General features: G+C 35.2%; 1 non-coding gene and 1 pseudogene across 1 annotated transcript; one reads left to right on the forward strand and one right to left on the reverse strand.

Moving 5' to 3' along the window:
* Positions 1-15,670: 15,670 nt before the first annotated feature.
* On the forward strand, positions 15,671-15,832 carry LOC120123545. Its single transcript, XR_005516202.1, has one exon. It is a non-coding gene; the product is annotated as a U1 spliceosomal RNA (small nuclear RNA).
* Positions 15,833-15,985: 153 nt separating this feature from the next.
* Positions 15,986-19,917, reverse strand: LOC120123425 (annotated as a pseudogene).
* Positions 19,918-22,124: the final 2,207 nt, after the last annotated feature.

Consider the following 22,124-nt stretch of genomic DNA (forward strand, 5'->3'; position numbering starts at 1 on the left):
CAAATAATATCAAATATTTTCGAACAAAATAAAATAATTTACACAATAAATTTGGTTAATATGAATATTTATAGAAAATTTTCAAAAGAAAATAAAAATAAAAAAAAGAACTAAAAACTAAAAAAACAAGGAAATTATAAATAAAATTTATAAAACATGTAAATTCTTCTAAGGATTAAATCTAAACCATAACAGTTTAAGGGGATCAAAATGGGTATTAACATATTTCATTTTTATACACAAAGAGGATTAGAATACATACGAAACAAGATTAAGGGATTCGAATTGCAAATAAACAAGGTTAAACTTGAGATAAACACAAGACTACAATAAAATTAATGTCAAATGGGTGAAAATAGCAATTAACCCGGAGATACCCGAATAAAATAACGAGGACTAAAATAGAACTATCTTCAAATTAATTAAGCAACCTCGAAATTAAACCCTAGGTGATAACTAACGAATGGTGACCAAACTGTAAATATGAAAACTTTTAAACATAGTAAGCAGAATTTTACCATTTACATTTGTGACTATAATGGAATCTTACAGAAATAGAGTGACCAAAAGCGAAATTTCCCCTATACTTATAAAAACACAGGTGAGGGAGTGCCAAAACGATGTTGTTTTGCCTTAGGGTCCATAAGGTCTTACCACTAGGCCCAAGAGCCCACCCAAGAGTTGTCTTAGGTCCATAAGGAATTATCAGTCGGTGCTGAACCTGTACAAGGAATTACCAACAACGACTGAACCTTCCAGTGTCTTCATACCAGATCCTAGAATACCCCGAATAAAAACATTTTTTTTAAGCAGTAACTAGTGATAGCAGTAAATCAAACTTCAGACAGATAATTAATTAGTAAAACAATAACCATATATCATAAGTCAAGAAATGATGCTTTAAATTTTAGTAAATCATGAATCATTCTTCAAATCAGGTAAATTATACAGTAGTCAAATTGTATCAAACATTATATTCCAAATCAGAGAAAACAATCATGTGCACATGATATTCAAACATATATATAACAGTTATTTAAAATAGTATTGCACACAATGAACACACCTCGCAAAAATGGATCAGTCCGAAAGATCTAACGAGCACCTACTTCACTAGGCTCTTCGACTGAACGGGAACCTAAGCCATATCAGAACATGGTCATATACATAATAATATTCTAAACAGAATATCTAACAGGGTTACAGACTATACGGGTATTCATGACCTCTCGCGGACAACGGATCAGGAGGAACCAAGTTGAGCAGTAGAACGGTCAGGAGATCCTCGAGTACCTTAATATACCCATAACAATAATTAGTCCTCAACCCTTTCGATTAATTTAATTGAATAAAATCACTTAAATAAATATGCATTTTTCATATTTACGGGTCAATTCAGAGGCTTTCAGATTTGAATTTGGAAAACGGACTTCAGAATCGAACTCAGAACATCAAAAAAATATAAAATAAGGTTTTTAAAAAAATACTTTTCAGTCAAAGTCAACTATCAACGGTCAGATCGGGCAAAGTCAACGGTCTGACCGGCCAATGGTCAACTCTGACCAAAGTCAACAGGTCTGGTCAAGTCAATGGTTTGGGACAAAGCGGTTCGGGCAGATAGGTAGGTTCTACCTGAACCGGTTCCAGAAATATCTTGGACCGACCGGAGACCCCCCACGCGTACTGCCAGTGCATGGCGGCGATAGGGGCGATTCTCACTGGCCGATCACTCCCAACACCACCGTGGCCTCAATTACAACCAAATCTAATCCAAAATCATCCTCAAGCCATACCAAAATACCAAAAACCGATTGGTAGCATACCCACGACGGCGATCGGCAACGGTGAACAAAACCGGTCGAGTTTTGAGCGCATGGCGACAGTGAATCCAATGGTGCAGGAGGTGAGGCGAGATAACGTCGGAGGTGACCAGAACATCGAAGATACACTCGGTGACGGGGATTTTCGACGGGACTTTCCGGTGAGTTTCACGACGAACGACGATGTTACGCGACGAATCGGAGGTCGGTTATGATCACCGTTCGACGGTGAATCTATGGCTGTAATGGCTCGAGCTGGGGTGGCCGGACGATGACTGAATGTGGCGATAAAGAGGGTCGGCGAAGAAGGGAATTGGGGGTTTAGGAATTTGGGCTAATTGGGGAAATTTTAGGTTAAACCGATTGGGTAAATTTATTTTTCACTAAGTCTAAAAATGAGCAAATTTGGATTCTAGTCCTTGAACTCTCTATAATTCAGACATTGACCCATAAATTTTTAAAAATTATCAATTTAGTCATTTAATTGAAATAAACAAAATGATTTTAAAATTTTCATTTAAAATCGGGGTGTGACAAGTAGGCCTTAGTTTTAAATATCACATTTATTTCTAGTTACCATGGGGGTGATTATTCACATATCTTACGCTGACCCCTGGTTGACTGATATCTAAAACAACACTTCGGCTAGCCACTCCTGTTGAATCTTCATTTTATTGACAATGAACAAACTGAGTAGGTGTACCCAACTGCTCCAACACGTATTGATCAACCCCAACCTGATGACGATGTCCTGCAACCGTTTGCCAACATCGGCAAAATCAACGAGATAATGCGTTGAATTTTTTTTTCACGAGATAGTGCCCTCGCCAGATTAATTGCTCAGGTGGTGCCCTCTACAGTCCGGGGGGTAGGTCGCCATGCACGCCCAGCTCGCCAAAGGTCACCATGCAGTCCATGCTTGGACTGAACAATGTTGGTGGTTTAGACATGGCCCTTTCCTTCTACCCTGAGTGTGCAAATGATCCCATGTCTCATTACAAATTCGTCCTCGCAATTGAAGCATTTGCCAAGCATGGATTGCATGGAGTCTCTGCATGGCTGTGCATGGTGGCATGGCAACGTGGCATGGGTCTCGCATGGGTCTGGGCGAGGTTGGAGTCTCTGCAGGGCAACGTGGCATGGGTATGGGCGAGGTTGGAGTCTCTGCATGGCTGTGCATGCATGCAACGTGGGTAGGTCGCCAGGGAATCCCAGCGACATTGTAGGTCGCCAGGGCATCCCAGCGACATTGTAGGTCGCCAAGGGATCCCAACGACCTATGCCTTTACCCCACTTTGTTGCCTCTGCGTCTCTGCTCCCATGCAGCGTGAAATCAGCTGCATTATTACAGCAACATGGGCATGAAATCAACTGCATTATTGCAGCACTTATTGTTGCATTATTGCCCGTGAATGTGAATCGGCCACCTATAATTGAAGCAAAGCCCGGTTGTTGTATTATATATTGGATGGATGGCAATTAAGAGAGAAAGAAAGGGAGAAAATAGCAAAGGAGAAGATAGCAGAGAAAAGAGGAAAAAAGAGAGAGCACAACATCTAGGTAAGTTTTTTTAATTAGTTTTATTATTTTAAATTATTAGTTTGTTAGTTTTGGTTTAAGTTAAAACAAATTTTAGTTAATTATTTAATTTGTTTGTTTGATGGTTATATTAAAAAAATAATTAATTAGTGTGTTAGTTAGTCTAATATTAATTAGTTTGTAGTTTGTTAAATAGTTAAGTTATATTTTGGTTGTTGAATTTATATTATAAAAATTAGTTTATTAGTAGTTTAAGTTTTTTATAATAAAAATAGTTTATTAGTTTAAGTATATAAAAGAATAATTATTTAATTAGTTTATTGTTATAATTATTAGTTAATTAGTTTATTATAAATTAGGGTAAAACAAAAAATTAGTTAATTAGTTTGTTAGTTTAAGTTATATTATTGTTAGTTTAAGTTATATCATATAGAAATAAAAAATTAAATTAGCATGTTTGATAGTTACATATTAATAAAAATATTTAGTTAGTTTGTTAGTCGTTTATATATAAAAAATATGTAATTAGTTTGTGTTAGTTAAATAGTTAAGTTATATTTGTTTGTTGAATTTATTTATAAAAATTAGTTAATTAGTTTTTTAGTAGTAAATTATAATTAAAAATCATTTATTAGTTTAATTTATATTAAAGAATAGTTTATTAGTTAACGTTATATTAAAGAATAGTTTATTAGTTGTTTAAGGGAAAATTTACGTTTAATTTATATTTAAAAAGTTTAGTTGTTAGTTTATTAGTTTAATATATTATAAGTTATTATATTAAATTTTTGTTGTGTTGTAAATAGTTAGTTAGTTAGATTATATTATTTATTAAATGAATTTTTAAATACTGTTGTTTACTTTGTATAGATTCATTCCAATGGCTGACCAAATTCCACTGCTGAGACTTGACAATGATCATATTTCAAGTCATTTGGGAATAATGGTGAATAAAATATTTGTTTAATGAATTATAATTAATAAATATTTGAATTATTTTATGATTGTGATAAATTTTTTGAAATATTTAATTGCAGGAGGACGAGCAGCGAGTCCTTCGTCATCGGCTACATAAAGTGCCCAAGCCACACAGATTGATAGAAGAAAACTTGCAGGAGGCTGGATTTTGGTATGTAACATTTGTGCGAGATTACAAGTTGGTCCCAGGTTTGATCAGTGCCTTGATTGAGCGTTGGAGACCAGAAACGCACATGTTTCATTTGTCGTGTGGCGAATGTACGATAACTCTGGAGGATGTGGCATTGCAACTCGGGGTCCAAACAAATGGGATGCCAGTGATAATGTCACATGAGTTTAATAATGTGGCACAACTTTGTAGCTTGTTTCTTGGGAAAACTCCCGTACCACCAGAGTGTAAAGGGTGGCGTGTGAGGTTGTCATGGTTGAAGAATGAATTTCAGCTTCAACCAAATAGTACGTAGCATGAAATTATATATGCAACACGAGCATATATATTACAGTTGATTGGGGGTATTTAATGCCGGATAAATCTGGTAGTTATGTTCACACTCAATATCTTCTTTTTTTAAGAAATTTTGAGAATAGTAGGCAATATAGCTGGGGATCGGCGATATTGGCATTCTTGTATCGTGAGATGTGCAAGGCGTCATTAGTCGTGAATGATAATAACAACAGAAATCGATGGATGTCTGTTGCTGCTACAGTCATGGGCTTGGCATAGACTTCCGTTTTTGACACCGATTAGTCGGACTGCGGTTGACTTTCCGCTTGCCGGAAGGTAATATGAATTCTCTATTTTAATATAAAATATTATATAAATAAAAATGACCATATTTTATTTTGATTGATATACAGATGGAGGCATAAAGTTGAAGGCACGGGGTTGGTGCACAACAACATTAAAGAGTTCAGGCTGAAGATCGACATTAAGGCAAAAAAGGAGGTATGTATAATCTGTTATTTTAATTATTATTAAATTAACTATATTATTTGATTTAAATAAATTTTATGTTTTTGTAATTTTACAGTTTAATTGGAGACCATACATGAATGAAGAAATACTTGCGTTGATACCACACGATATTTTAGATGGTTTCAATATTGGTGTACTGTTCACCATTGATCAATTTTGCGTTTGTTGAGATCCAATTTGGGGATAGAGTGTTGAGGCAATTCCACTTCCACCAACCTATTCCGCGAAGTCCTGGGATCATGACCTCCTCCAAATCTTAGATGGTCGTCGTCAGGTGAATTGGGTTGAGATGCATGACCAGCTGCACAGATTTGATGGTCGTCGTAAAGAAAATGTTAATTGGGTTGAGAATCATGCAATCTACATTAATGCTTGGAACAATAGGGCTTCATTCATGCCAACTCTTGACGACATTCAAGACGACTTTAATTTTGAGACTTCGGCTTACCTTGCTTATTTTTTGGATAATGGAAAGCCATTCTTGACAACAATTGTAGAGAGCGACAATTTTTGAGGTTTAAGAAAAGATTTGGTAAGCTGAATACTCTCTACCAAGTGGGAGTGGGAGTTCATCTCACAACCTGAAGCGGAAATGACCGATGTGGATAATAGCGCACCACAACGTTCGGCGATGCATACATACCAGAGTTTGTGCAGCCTGATGCATCCATCTACTCTCCCATGTTTTCGTCGACGTATGACTTTGAACACATTTCAGTTCAAATGCCCCCAACGAATGAGGAGGATGGGTACCATACTCCTGAGCAACCGCAACGGCCACAACGCATCACGTCCGCCCCAACATTATCATTCAACAACACCCCGACATCAGCAACAATTGTAAACTAGTTTGTTATTGTTACAAATTTAATATTGACATTAGACTAGTTTTTTTCAAACATTAACAAATTCGACATATTTATAATGATTTTTAGTATCAAATCATTATTATAATTTCATTACTAGTTATGTAACGAAAATATGGTTAATTGAACCAAACATTGTTCATTGTTCAAGTCGTAAATCATTACTATCAAATCATTACTAAATCATTAATATCAAATCATTAAATATTAATAATAATTATTATTACTAATCATTACTATCAAATCATTAAAAATTAATATAATTTCATTATTACTAATCATTACTAAATCATTACTATCAAATCATTAAAAATTAATAATAGTTTCATTATTACTAATCATTACTATCAAATCATTAAAAATTAATAATAATTTCATTATTACTAATCATACTATCAAATAATTAAAAATTAATAATTTCATTATTACTAATCATTACTAAATCATTACTATCAAATCATTAAAAATTAATAATAATTTCATTATTACTAATCATTACTATCAAATTATTAAAAATTAATAATAATTCATTATACTATTACTAATCATTACTAATCATTACTATCAAATCATTAAAAATTAATAATAATTTCATTATTACTAATCATTACTAAATCATTATTATCAAATCATTAAAAATTAATAATGATTTCATTATTACTATCATTACTAATCATTAATATCAAATCATTAAATATTAATAATAATTTCATTATTACTAATCATTACCATCAAATCATTAAAAATTAATAATAATTTCATTATTACTAATCATTACTAAATCATTACTATCAAATCATTAAAAATTAATAATAATTTCATTATTACTAATCATTACTATCAAATTACTATCAAATCATTAAATATTAATAATTTCATCATTACTAATCATTACTAAATCTTATAAATACATAGAAATTCATAGAAACATATATCATTACTATGATGAGGCCTATATCTTGGTAATTAGGACAATTGTTTTTTGAATGGCCTTCACCCCTACATAATCCGCATCTCTTTGCTTGACCTCTCTCTCTAGCATGGAAATCCATACTGGTATGAATACGAGTGGACTCAGGTCGACCCTTTGGACTTCTGCGAAGCATTGGATTTGGCAGCCATTCGTCATGATCTTTTCTAAGCCAATATTCATTTGGTATCTGTCTGAACGCATAGCTGTAGACATTTAATATCCTACATAAGTGAAAGCACTCATCACATAAGTGTATGCGCTTACACCAGCATACATACATGCAACGCTGCATGAGCACATGGATATTTCCATGCCTGAAAACGACCACAATCACACATTTTGTCGTAAATCAACTCTAAATGTTGGTCTTCTCCTCCGACGTTACAACGTATGCACGACCGACAAAAGTATGACCAACTCGGTCGAAATTATGAACAACCATTGATGTTGCCAATCGCTCATTTGCTTCCATTGATTCCACCACTGTAGGAGCCCAAGTTTTACCTCTATTTATAAGACTCTCTATTTCTTTGCCTTTGTCCGACCAAACTTTAGCCAATCTAAAATACGTCTCTTTCATCACACTCGCAATTGGGAGATGGTGTGTACCTTTTAGTACCGAATTAATGGCCTCAGCAATGTTTGTGGTCATATGTCCGTATCTCCGACCTTCATCGTATGCTTGTGACCATTTTTCCGCGGTATTTTGAAGACCACTTCCAAACACGTTGATCATCGTAAAATACCTTCAAATTCTCCAATCTCTTGTCAAAATTTGGTCGACGTAGTTCGTATCATGTTTCATATATAATGTGTTAAACCACAATTAAAAAAACCATGTAAAAATGCACAAATATTGAAAATAAAACTTACCCATGCTGACTATCTCGCTACGAATGTGTGCGTTATGAAATTGGTCGATACTATTCTTGCCAATATGACGGATACAAAATGTCGGATATGCATACGGAGGTATCTAACGACTTCCTGGTCGTTCAATTGCCGCCAAAATACCCGTTCCTCTATCGGATATCAAGCAAACTCCATCTTCACGAACGACATATTGACGTAGATTGGTCAGAAAGAAATCCCAAGCCTCTGTTGTCTCTCCCTCAACAATGGCGAATGCAATTGGGAAGATATTTCGCTCACCATCTTGAGCAACTGCCATCAAAAGTACATGCATATATGACCATACAGCTACGTACCATCTACTTGGATCATACGTTACAAAATGGAAATCCTTCAATACATGCCTTGAATGCCCAAAATAGTCTATGAAATATTTTCTTCCCTGGCAGAAGTTGACCTTCTTCGTCATATGCGGCATGGTTTGAGACTTCACTATGGTTCTTGGGATAAATCGCTTCATTGCTTGTAGCAAATGTGGTAGCTCATTGTACGATGTATCCCAATCTCCATACGTCAGCTTCATTGCCTTCATCTTCGCATTCCACACCTTGCCATATTTTACTTGATATCCAAATTGGCTTCGAATAGATGCAGCTAACACTGAACAAGATATCCTTGGATCCTTTTCAACCATCGTCTTCACGTATTCACATATTACATCGGAGTCCAATAGTCGGTGGTCTTGTTCGATGAAGTTTCGCAAACACTGTGCGGACCATTGTACCTCGTGATGACCCAAACATCGTGCCTTTGATTTTCGACACTCTGATCTTCCACTTGCACTCTAGGCCATATTTACACTTCGCGTATAGGGTTTTCTGGTTGGACTCTGCAACATGGATATCAACATGGCATTTTATGCAGTACTCTTTAATCGCCAGGGTAGCTTCATTTTTTCCTCTGAATTGCACCCCAACTGAAAATTCACCTGAATTATCGAATGATGCAGTCATTTGGTATGGAGATAAATGTGGCATGTCTGGGAATTCAGGTGCCCTCATCGCATCATAGTCTATCTCGTACATGTGAGGAGTAGCTTCATACGGTGCCGGAACTTCATCAATTGCACCTCCACCAAAAATATTTTCGTCGCCGCCCAAAACGGGTTCTTCGGTTTCTTCATCTTCGCTTGAATCATCATGAATTTCTCCCCATCGATTTTCAGCGTCAATATCAACAACCATTCCGGTATGTTTCTCGTCTCACTCTTCTGTTGCAGATGTCCCCCCGACTTCATTACACTTTCCAATAGTGCCATAAAACTGTTCGGGAACCTGTATGTCGGCTCCTCAAACTGACTATATAAGTCATTTCAGATGGATTTTGAGCCACACCTCTTAATGACCCAGGAACATCACATATGTATGCACATCAACAAATATCTCAATAACTTCTATATTGGTTGACTCATGTAATCCAACCATGGTTCCAATATCATCATCTTCTTCAAGTGGAACTGCAGCATATTTGACTGGGTTGGGGCATATCATAAACCTATACCTCAAACCATCAACTGCAACTCGAATTTTTCTTTCTATCTTATGCTCATTTTTATAAATGTGATGTCTTTTTTGAACATCATATTTATTGGTTTTTCAGACTGAAAAACTACTCCGATCTCATTTTCCATAATCTGTCCATTATAATGGACAATCGTGAAAAAGTTGTTGCTCATTTCCTTTCCTTTCCTTTCCTTTTTGTTTCTTTCTTCGAATCAATATGTACGTGGAAAAATGTTGTGGAATAATGCTCTGTACGTGTAAAAAAATTATTTTTTAAACAACAATAAATTAAAAAAATTAAATTTATATAATCTAATATATTATAATAAAACTTAAACTAATAAACTATTTCTTTATTATATAATTTAGTTAAAATAACAAACTAACAAACTAATTAGCACTATTAACTTTTTTAATATTTAACTTAAACTTCAACAAACAACTTAATATACGTTTAAACACTAACAAATTAATTAAATATTTTTTTACATTTAATAACTTAAACTAAGAAACTAATTAACTAATTTTTTATATAATCTAATATATAACTTAAACTAACAAATTAATATATAACTTAACTAACAAATAATTTATACTACAAACTAATTAACTAAATTTCTGTTTTATCCTAACCCTAAACTAACAAACTAATTATTTCATAATTTCATATTAATAAACTAAATTAAACAATTAAAAATTACCTCACAAACGATGTTTGAGCCTTTACTCCATTTCCTCTTCTTCTTCTTCTTTCTTTTCCTTTCATTTCCTTCTCTCGCCAAATTTTCTTTCTTTCTTATGATTCTACCATAAACCCCTCATATCCAATATATATCTTTCAACGGTTGGTAAGCTGCAATCAATTTGAGCTGTATAATTCACGTTGAAGGCTGTAAATTTTTCAACCGTTGAACGCTGCAATAATACAATACTAATTACTGCATGCAACAGCTGATTTTATGCACACCAATACAGCTATGATAACAAGAGTGAACAGTCTCGAAGCTATGGCATGAGGGAGCTATGGCTCGAAGCTAGGGCACGAAGCTATGACACTTTGCAGCTCAAATCATGCTGCAATAATACAGCTATTACAGTTGCATGCATGAGTCTCCTGAGCAAATGTAAGAGGAATCACGTGAGGAGCAGGAGGAATAGTTCTCCTAAGCAGCAGCAAGTGGAGAGGATTGTATGGCTATCTATCCTGCATGGCCCAACGTTGGACGCCGGCGTGCATGGCGACCTATAAGGTCGCTGGGCGTACATGGCGACCTACCATCTTGGTCGCCGGGATTGCTTGGCGACCTACAAGGTCGCTGGGGAGTGCATGGCGACCTTGTAGTCGCTTGGAGTGCTTGGCGACCTATGGTTGGGTTGTGCATGTCCCTGCACGACACGATCCTCGTCACGATCCTCGTTGGAAGCCACGTCGTAGGTCGCCGGAAGGCATGGCGACCTACGACCAACTGTGCATTCACCCTACTTCATCAATTAATCTTAAAAGAACGTTATTTCATGAATTATTTATTTCCAAGCATTATATCGTGAGTTAGCCTTTGACATCAGTACAATCAATGGCTAGGGAGCATCGACCTTTCGCTTCATTGTTGTCCTGCCCATCATTCTTTTCTACGAAGGGAAAGACAGCCTCGTTAAACCCAACATGTCTTGAGGTATAGACCCTACCATTACCTGCTAGACAGAAACCCTTGTGTCGAACTGATACCCAAGTACGTGCATGGCTTTGACCTGAAGGCAAGTTTATGATTTTGAAACGGCCTTAAATGAGAACACAAACTGCAAATACTTTCAAGAACCGATAATCAGGTTCTTTACCAAACAGCTTCTGAAATGGAGAGACCCATCTAGCACCGCAGTTGGAAGCCCATTAATAAGCTGAACAGTTGTTGTTACTGTATAGGACCAATATTTAACTGGCAAAGACGCTTGAGCCAGAAAACCAGAGCCAATTCGACCACATTCAGTGTTTCCTCTCAACGACACCGTTCTGTTCTAAGGTGTGCGAACATTTAACCGACGCACAATACCAGTTGGCCAGAACCGAAGTCCAATTCCTGAACTCATCACCTTCATCACTTTGTACAATTTAATAGGTAATCCAAATTGAGTATTTACCATTTGCTGAAACAGATGAAAAACTGTGATAGCGTGTGATTTGTCTTTAAGTAAATAGATCCAAGTGTGTCGTGTGAAGCATCAACAAACGAAATGTAATAGCGAAAACCATTAGAGGATATATGCGGAGGTCCCCATAAATCAGTGTACCCAAGCTCAAAAGGAATGGAAAACAAAGTAGTAGATTGAACAAAGGGTAACTTGTGATTTTTGCCCATGTGGCAAGTAACACATTTTTATTTATATTAGTTGAAATCTTACATCAAGAGTTCGTGCAAGTCTAGCTAAAGTGTCTTGACTGGGTGACAAAGACCCGTGCCAAAGCTCTTCCTCAGCAACACAACGGCTAGATGCAGCAAGATAACCTCAGTGACTTCTTCTGACAAGTCCCAGAATCCACACAAATGAGTATAAACCACCATGCTCTTCTCCCCGCAACAACTCAACCCGTGTAACTTCAACCGAACAAAATCGATTCGCATGGAATTCAAAAACACATTATTGTCCTAGCAAGCTTAGAGACCGATAAAAAATTCTTTGTTATAAGAGGAACAAGCAAAGATCATTAAGTAAATCTTTAGAAGCAGAAGACATAATCGAGGTTCCAACTTTATACATTAAGCGAAACTCCATTACCAATGGTGAGTTTACTTGAACCATGGAAATCATTTGGGTGATCAAGGTTCGCCGCATCTGGAGTAACATGGTGTGTCCTGGAGTCGACGATCCACTTGTCTAAACAAACACATTGGCTTGAGCACTTCCTTCAAAACCAAATCGCTTAGTACAACATTTACACGCCATATTATTACAGAGACTGCAAGTTGAGCATGCCAGTCTCCTCCTTACAGGTTTCACGATTATTGAGCTTGACACATGTGAAATCTTCATCGTAACGATGCCAGCATCGATCAACTAAGTGACCAAGCTTCCTACAAAGCTGCACTGCACCCTTGAATGAACACGACCTCTGCCACCATTCCGGCCACCAAACCGCCGACGAGTGAGACGGTCTATGTGATAAAGCAGAACTCCGTCCCGAATGCCCTTGCAAGGTTAGCACTCATAGGCAGCATATCGAACTGAGAATCAAAGCCTGCCAATGAGTTCAACATCTACCAGCATTGTATAAATGCTATCTAAAGAACTAGAATCTTGCAACGCCGTTATAATTGCCATGAAAGGTTGATACTCCTTGGGTAAAGCTTTCAGAATACTGACAACATGTTGCACATGAGATCGGACTCCCCAAGATGCAAGAGCATCGCAAACTTCCTTCACTTGAGTAAGGTAGGTCCACATCGAGTCATTGCCTTTCTGCAACTACTGCAACTTGTAGTGTAACTTACAACTGCCGTTGTGGACCTATTAACGAAGAACTGTAGAACCGTGCTCCACACCTCCACCACAGACTCCGGCCCCACAAACTGAAGAAGAAGATGAGTACTGATAGTTCGCAACAACGACGACGTAGCGCACTATCTTATGCCACAAAATCTTTGTAAGCCTCATTTGGACTTGCTATCCCATCGACACCCACTACTGTCTCAGGCAGTGGTCGAAGAACACCGGTTAACAGTTTCTCAAGCCAATGACTACGCACAGTGAGTAATATTTGTTGCTTCCACAATAGAAAGTTCATTTCATCAAGAAGGATATTAACCTTCTTGTTGTGAAGTTTTTGCCATTGCCTCATTTGGACTTGCTATCCCATCGAACCCACTACTGTCTCAGGCAGTGGTCGAAGAACACCGGTTAACAGTTTCTCAAGCCAATGACTACGCACAGTGAGTAATATTTGTTGCTTCCACAATAGAAAGTTCATTTCATCAAGAATGATATTAACCTTCTTGTTTGTGAAGTTTTTGCCATTATTGGACGTAAGCTCCATTGAAACAAACAGACGTAGAAGAAAGAAAGAGAGAAAGAACTTCCACTTAACCAAGCAACGAAAGCAAGAAAAAGAGACCCACGATCGCCAGCAAAAGATACCATGATGAAAACTAAACGTGATTATGAAAAGTACGTTGTATATTATCTTTTTTTAGGTTACATTAATAGCTTACTTACATAACATGCAAGTATGCACAAACTTCAAGACTGACAACTCAAACTGCGTACAACAGACTAACCATAATTGGTTACAACCATTTCTCGCACTCAACTACATAACACGTGCAGATATACTAACTGAGCAAGCTCTATCTTTAATACCATGTTAACAGCCAGACACTTTAAATATCGCTTCAAGTTTACAACACCAAATCTAAAATACAACTAAACAAACTGACATTTTCAGCGATTTTGCTAAAATGCAATGCATGAAAATGAGTTCCGACCTTCAGTACGGCATGTTCTGCCGAGTCCTTTACGGAGGGATATCGGCGGCGTGCTTCGGTAGAGAGAGCGCGGAGGTCGGATTCAAGAACAGCCATGAAAGCTCCCTCAAATCTCTCTCTGTCTGTTTGTGAACCGTTCGGCATAAAGTTCGTTTATGTTCGTTTATATTCATTTATTTATTAAATAAATAAATATGAGTAATATTTTATGTTCATTTAATTAAGTGAACGAACACAAACAAAGAACTCGTTCGTTCACTTAAAACTCGTTTGAAATATTACATAATCTGTTCATTTATGTTTGTTCGTTTATATCAAACTCAATCTCCAGACTATTTTTAAAATATTAAGACTTAATAAATTTTAAACTTAACTCATTAATATTTTAAAATCTAATAATTTAAAATCAAATAAAAATACTCAAATCAATTAAAGATAGTATAAATCCAAAAATTATTTGAAATAAAAAAAAATCTTTTCAAATATAAGTCAATTAATTTTATGTTCGTTTACGTTCGTTCATTTGTGTTCGTGTATTGTTTTAACGAATGAACATGAACAAATACGAACAAGCTATATTCTTAATAAATGAACATGAACAAGAAATTTCGTTTGTTTAGTTGTTCGTGTTCGTTCATTATTCGATTAAAATTAAACGAACGAACATAAATATACCCTTCATCAATTCGTTTACAGGTCTACACCTTCATCTAAACCTCGAAAAGAGAGACCCTAGTGATAAATCTGATTTATTTATCGATAACATAGCCACTCCAAACTATAATTCTAAAAAATCTCATAAAGTCCCAATATATTTCTCTTGCTTTAATTTATCCATTTTCAAAATTCGTTTCCTTCTCTAATAGGCATAGCTGCCTAAATTTATTTTAATATTATAATCTTTTCGGTTAATACTACAATTATGATAACAAGTATTCAAAACTTATTTTGGATTCAATATAATTTAAGTATGTATTATCATTTGATAATGCTTCAAACGTTTAACACAAGAATTTTTTTTTTAATAATCTGAAGTAACTATAAAATAATATATATTATAACTTTTTTTCGATAATGTCTATACAAAACTACTCAACATAATTATTTATAACTTCTCTTTGGAATAGGTATTTAAGAAATAAGTAAACAATAATAAGGGTCTTCTGACTAACATAACGTTTATGATATACACACACACACATATATATATATATAAAGACTAACATAATGTTTAGAGTTTTCATCAGGCGAAAGCTCTGGCACTCCTCCAAGAAAAACGCTTAAACCCTTCTCAGAACAGCAGCACATAGAAAGGAATCCACTGAATCTCACTTTTCGTTGAAACTTCGCTGTATATTGCAGAAATGATAGAGACTCGCAACTAGTCAGTACTGAAACACGTCCATGAAACCCCCTTTTTGGCATGAATTCCTAAATAAAATCAATGTTTTTCGCAACAAAGATGATTGAAACTTTTTTCTACATTAGCAATCAAATCGGAAAGTTGTCAGTTCAATTTGCAGGCCCCAAAGAAAAGGCAGTTGAATTGGTAGCATCCCACATAGAAAAGATAAAGAAGATGGAGGGGGGTGGTGAATTTAAATAAGAGAGAGGCAGGGGAGTCGAGGGCATCATACCTGGGCGGGTCGATGGGCGATCAAGAGGCCCATGGCCTAGGTTGGTGGCCTCCATTGCACGTTGGAGGAGGTGCATTAGCCTAACATCTCCCTCTTTGTGGAGAGTGTACGTCATAATTGTGGGTGTTGGGGCTCGTGTGCGCGCGGCCCCCTCCAACAACAACTAAACAATCTAAGCAATTTCTCAACGCTGATAGTTCTCAATTGGCAATATTGGTTTTAATTTGATGCTCGGGATATTTATTTCTATAATCCAATCACAAGTCTGCAATGGAAACACCTAATTTTATTTAGTTAAAACTTATTTATGAGAAATATAGAATGTACTGTATTGAAACATGATTGTTAATCTCACAACAGACCAAAGGGCTTCACCAACATTGTTCAAACAACGTTTGCCCTTATTCCATCTAATATAACACCATACTAACATTAATTTTGATAATCCATCCATATGAAAAAGATTACATGATCATCGACACCTTTGAAGCTACGATTCGGTTCATTTCAAGGCTCGAAAACCATGTTTTCTGCTTCACGTTTCACAGACTCAAACAGCAGAAGAGAGATAACGCTCTCCGAAGCTAGGGAAGACCACCTGTTTTGGTTCCAAAATAGAAGATTAGGACAGCTTGAACTTGCTTTGGGGTGCCAGAAAATAGGAAAGACCATATCAAGTCATAATTTCATGTATATGCCAGGACTGTAAGGTCAAAGTAATCAACATAAAACATCGCCGTAACCTTTTTGATGACTGTATTTATCTTCGTGGTATTGCCTTCAATGGCATGCTTGGAAGAATGCAGGATTGACTTCAAAAATAAATAAATAAATAAAAACTTACAACAATGAGTTTCCCAGCATTTCTGGCTTCTTGGCTATCTTAATTGCAGCAGCAGCAGCAGCACCAGATGATATACCGACCTATAACGAGGATTCCAAAAAGTTGTCAGTATCGGAAACAACAAAACGAGTCCAACGAAAACTTGTGAATTCAGTTTACAGGTTAACAAGTACCGTTAAAGTTATTTATTTCCTTATCAAATTTATCACTAAAAGTGAAGAAACTTACCAACAATCCTTCTTTCAAAGCAAGTTGTTTTGCAGTTTCAATAGCTTCTTCACTCGATATCTGCAGTCATACAGGTAACAACCATTACAACAAATGATAGCAAAAGCGCATGGAAGAAATGCTACAAAATGAAGATAGCATATGTCATGTCAAATACAACCATATTTCCTTATGATCATCTAAATTATATATAAACCTAGTAGGAGGAATCTATGCTACTCCAACTCTTTGTTTTTGTTGAAGTGACAATGTCCAACACATATTTGGACATAGACAAGCTACTAACCTTCAAGGGGTCGTACAAATACATGGAAAACTTAGAAAAAAAATTAAACATACCCTTATGGGAAAACTTATATTCAACACTAACAAGCAGGTCCAAGCACATAGTGAAAATACAAAAACTGGTAATGAATTATGACACGAGGAAAATGCAAGTTCCTTTACAACCCAAAGATAAAACATATAATATGTTTTGATCCTAATGTAAGAAACAGGTAGTAAATTATGGTATAGGAAAAATGCAAGTTCGTTACGCTTCTGCTGAAAATTGCATTTAATCCCACACTCGAAACATTATCAGAATAAATTAGTTCAACTAAAACTTACTTGAACAGTGTCATCGAGTAATTGACATCTAAAACACCAGGAATGAAGCCAGCACCGATTCCTTGGATTTATGTGGACCTTGAACATTAAATTGCAGCAGTTATTCAATAGATAAACTTTTTCATAAAATCATATTTTACCATAAGGAACAAAAAGAAAACAAGTTTCAGTTGATAAAATACACATTACGAAGAACAGTGTTAAAAAGAAGCATTGTAATGTTAAAACTTACCAGGTTTCCCTCCAGAAATCACCGCACTTTCAACTGGTTCCACACCAACGAGCTGAACAAAAAAAGATATGCAAGGGGCAATATAAGCAATACGAAAGCACACTCGTGTACGAACATGATTTAGTAATTGAAGTCTGAATTGTCTAATTGGGCATCAGAAATGACCATCCAGCTCAGTTGGTAGAGCACAAGGTTCTTTAACCTTGAGGTCGGGATCGAGTCCCACGAGGGCATTTCTAATTCGGAGGTCTTACGGAAGCTGCCCTCAACCTAGTGTTGAGGGTAGCCATACTATCTTACCCCCTACCCCATTCATATGGGAAAAAGGGACAGCCATTTTTTAATTGGGCATCAGAACATCTAACTTAATGGGGGCTCTCTTTGGAGATACTTCCCTGCTCCGTTACAGTGCCTCCGGTACCAATACCTGAGACAAGTATATCTATCTCCCCCAGTGCCTTTCCATATCTCTGGTCCTGTTGTTTCATAATGGACCTAGATCAGGAAAGAATATCAGATCACGGCACCCTCCTACAGTCCAACAACCAAAATACACAGCCAAAACATTTTGAAATGATACCTTTGGGTTGGCAGGGTTTTCAAATTGCTGAAGAATGTAAGAATTAGGCGTCTTTGCATGAATTTCTTCAGCTTTCTGAACAGCCCCTTTCATACCCCGAGCTGGATCTGTAAGAACTAGCTCAGCTCCAAAAGCTCGGAGGACCATTCTCCTTTCTAAACTCATTGAAGAAGGCATTGTAATTATGAGCTTGTAACCCTTAGCAGCTGCCATGAATGCCAATCCTATACCGGATTACCACTGGTTGGCTCGATCAGGACACTCTCGGATATAGGACAAAAGGAAATTGTGTTGAGTTAAAGCTTCTCTGTAATGTTGATAACTCAAAACTACAGGGTAATAATAAAATCGACACAGTCGAGATAGAATTAAAAGGAACAAATATAGAGCTGTATCGCTCCAACTCTTCGTTTTTCTTATAGTACCCATGTTAATAGTGGCATAAGAGACTAGAAGCCGAAGCATAATTTTACTTGCAAAGCGAAGGTGATCTAACATTAACTTGACAACTCAATTCCATAATGTCTAGGAGAGAAATACCAACCTCACCCGAATTAATGAGACCCTTCTCCTCTGCATCCGCATCATACTATATCCGATCCTGCAAAGAAAAGAAGAGTTTGCATCTCATCAAAGATTATATAAACTTCAGTCTTACATAACTGATGGCAGCATAAGAAGCATAGTGTACTATAAATTCTTGTTCAATGTATTATACGACACAACTTTCAAATGGGGAAGTGGAATAGTTTAATACCTGTCCTTGACACTGGAGCAGGGTTCCATTGCCTCCAACTTAGCAGCAATTTAGCGACGCATCCATCGACAATGTTGTTCAGATAAACCAGTGGTGTTTTACCGATCAACTTTTATATCAAATCAAAACAAGAGGAGGTTAACAATTATTTTCTTAAATTAAACAAAACATAAATTGAAGTAAATTTATTAATAAGATGAACACCGGCTTACTTCAGTGACATCTTTGGCAATTAAACTCTTGCCCTCCATTTCTTCTCAAGTTGCTGCACAAGCATTGCAGAGCAAAATTGTTAAGCAAAACAAACTGAATTGACAGAAAATTGTTGCAATTTTAATAGTTTAAGAGTAACAGCAATTAGTGAGATTTCAAATATTTGGATTAAACTACAATTGAAGTGCCAAACAGACTCTTTATGAAAGGGGTAAAAATTCCCAAGTGCTAAACACTAAAGGATTCTAAAAATCCCCTGAAAGTTACGTAACCAATAAAAAACCCATATATAAAAAACAAGAAAAAGAAGAAATCAACAAAACCATAAATCCAACCTTACACACACACACACACAAAAAAAAACTAGAATTTTACAGATTTTAAAGTACCTAAATTTCCAGATTACACTTATCCAAAGAAAGGCGTTTTTTTCCAGCAGAATATTTGAGACAACAACGCGATAGAAAGCTAAGATAAAATAATTAAAACTATAATTTGCAGATGCTGAAGTACCCAAATTCCAGGCTTGCAACTTCTCAAAAGAAAGTCAGTGTTTTCTAACCAGAATCTTATTGTAAATATGATATAGTTTTTAAAAAAATAAACTTCAAGACTTACCTTGTCTAAACCGAGAAAGCAATAATCCTTTGTAGATGAAACTCTGAGAGAATTTCCTGGGATTTTATGGCAGTGCCTTGTGCCCTGTCAATTGTCATATTTCCCTATTAGAAAAAAAAATGTTGTGGATTAGCTGGCTAATATAAAACCTTTGTCATATTTCTTGCTTGACTGTATCTATCTGGCGTTAGGCGACGAGGAAAACTAAAAAATTAAGGAAACCCTAATTTTTATTATAAAATTGTTAGTAATATTAAAATAAACAATTATTAAATCCAATTAACGGAAGTGTTACTTTTATTTAAGATTAGTTTAATACCAAAATAAGTGCTCAAATGCCCTTTTTCAAATAGGTGACTAAATTATTTTGGACTCATTCCAATGCTTAATGTTACAAATATTACTATTTTAAGTGTTCAGACCATCAGCGAAGTTAATTTCATCCATTAAGATACGTGCTACAATTGATATTTTGAATTTTTTTTAAATATTAAAAATATTATTATATCTATAAAAAACACTAATTTCTCTTAAATTATAAAAAAATAAAAATAAATCCTAACCTTAATCTATCGCCTCCGCCCTTTTTGACCACGACCATGCTGTCAACATAGTCTTGCTCTCCTCCTAGTCATAAGTTTCCATAGTTGTCGTCGATTGGCCATTGAAATCGCATAGGACCATAAATTTTCATCATACAATTCGCGAGGTATAAAACGTCGATCGACCATCGATCAACCACGATTTCATAGGGGTTTTAGTGTCGAGGAGGTGAGGTAGGGTGGAGCTTCATCGACAGCCAGCGTGGGTTATGAGTTGGAATGAAGATTTATAAAGTTTTGGGTTATTTCAAATGTTTATATATATATATAATTTTATTTTTTCAGTTTAAATAAAAAATTTAAATTGCGAATTGTGACATGTGTCACTTAACGAGAAAATTAACATGTTGACGACATGAGCACTTAAAGTAGTAACGTTTATAAGGTAGGCACCGAGATTAGGGAATAGGTCGAGTTTTTGTTAACCCGACTCGACCTAAAATATGCCCATTCATCCAAACTCGACCCGACCTAAAAATTTTATATCCTACATCCGACCTGACCTAAAAAATATATATCCTCCACCGACTCCTACCCGACCCGATTTTTGACCCGAACCCAAAGTTTTTTAGAAAAAATATGACCCCATCGGCTCGGAACCTGTCAGATGATGGGTGAAATTGCCATCCCTAACTGAAATGAGTCAAAAAAATAGTTTAAACGTCTATTTAAAAAAATCGATAATTTTAATACTTATTTTAATATTAGACCTTAAAATTTTGAGTGAGAATATGTGCATTTGTAAGATATATTCCTTAAAAAACTTGAAATAAATATTATTTTATAATCTCACATATTATTTAAAAAAATAATTATCATCCGCTAAATGAATATTTATTAAACCTTTTTCACTTTTTACAAATAAAATAAATCTGCTTTCACGTTATATATAATCATTTCATACAATTCATTCATTAAATCAAAACTTTATAAAAAATAATTCTTTTAAATTTTAAATTTATTTTTTTAATATTTTCATAATTTTTAAATTAAACAAATCTTCTAAAAGATTAATTAGGTATTTTTATTGTATCACCGTTTACATGTAAATTACACATCAACATTGTGAATCATGATTCAAGTTATGTCACGTATGTATTGGACATAAAATTTTACAGAAGTCCTTCCGTACTTTTAAACTTTAACCTAAATCGCTTTAAATTTATTTATATTATTTCTAAAAGTTATACTGTTTTTAATTTAATATTTAATAATATTTTTATATTATTTAATTAAAATTTTAGCTTTTAAAAATATTCATGTTATAATACTATATATCATTACAAATTTGTTTTTTCATGTGATAATCTTGTCTAATATAAAAAAGTTAATACAGTGTATTAACATTTTAAAAACGAGTATTCGATCTATATTTTAAGTGGACCAATTGTTCTTTCAAATGTATTTTCTGATTTAATATTTATCCAAATTTCTTGAGGACATCATGATTAGATGAATAGTCCAATCCTAGAATAAGTCCAATATAAATGATATGTTATTTCTTTTTATATTTTATTTTAATTTAGATCTTATTATACTTAAGTTTTATTTATATCGATTCGGGACAAAGTTAGCATACATTATAATGATTCATTACGGCAGTATTTATTCGCTTTGCATATTTGTTTTTAATATACTTTCTCGAGATTTATTCGAGATTAATTGTTTTTAAGACGTGATAATTGAAAAAATGGACAAAGCAGATTTGGTGGGATTTATTTGTAAGTATTTTATAAGTTAGAAAATGGACAAAGATGATCGCA

This window comes from Hibiscus syriacus, unplaced genomic scaffold, assembly GCF_006381635.1.
Source record: "Hibiscus syriacus cultivar Baekdansim isolate YM2019G1 unplaced genomic scaffold, ASM638163v2 tig00110393_pilon, whole genome shotgun sequence".
NCBI lineage: Eukaryota > Viridiplantae > Streptophyta > Magnoliopsida > Malvales > Malvaceae > Hibiscus > Hibiscus syriacus.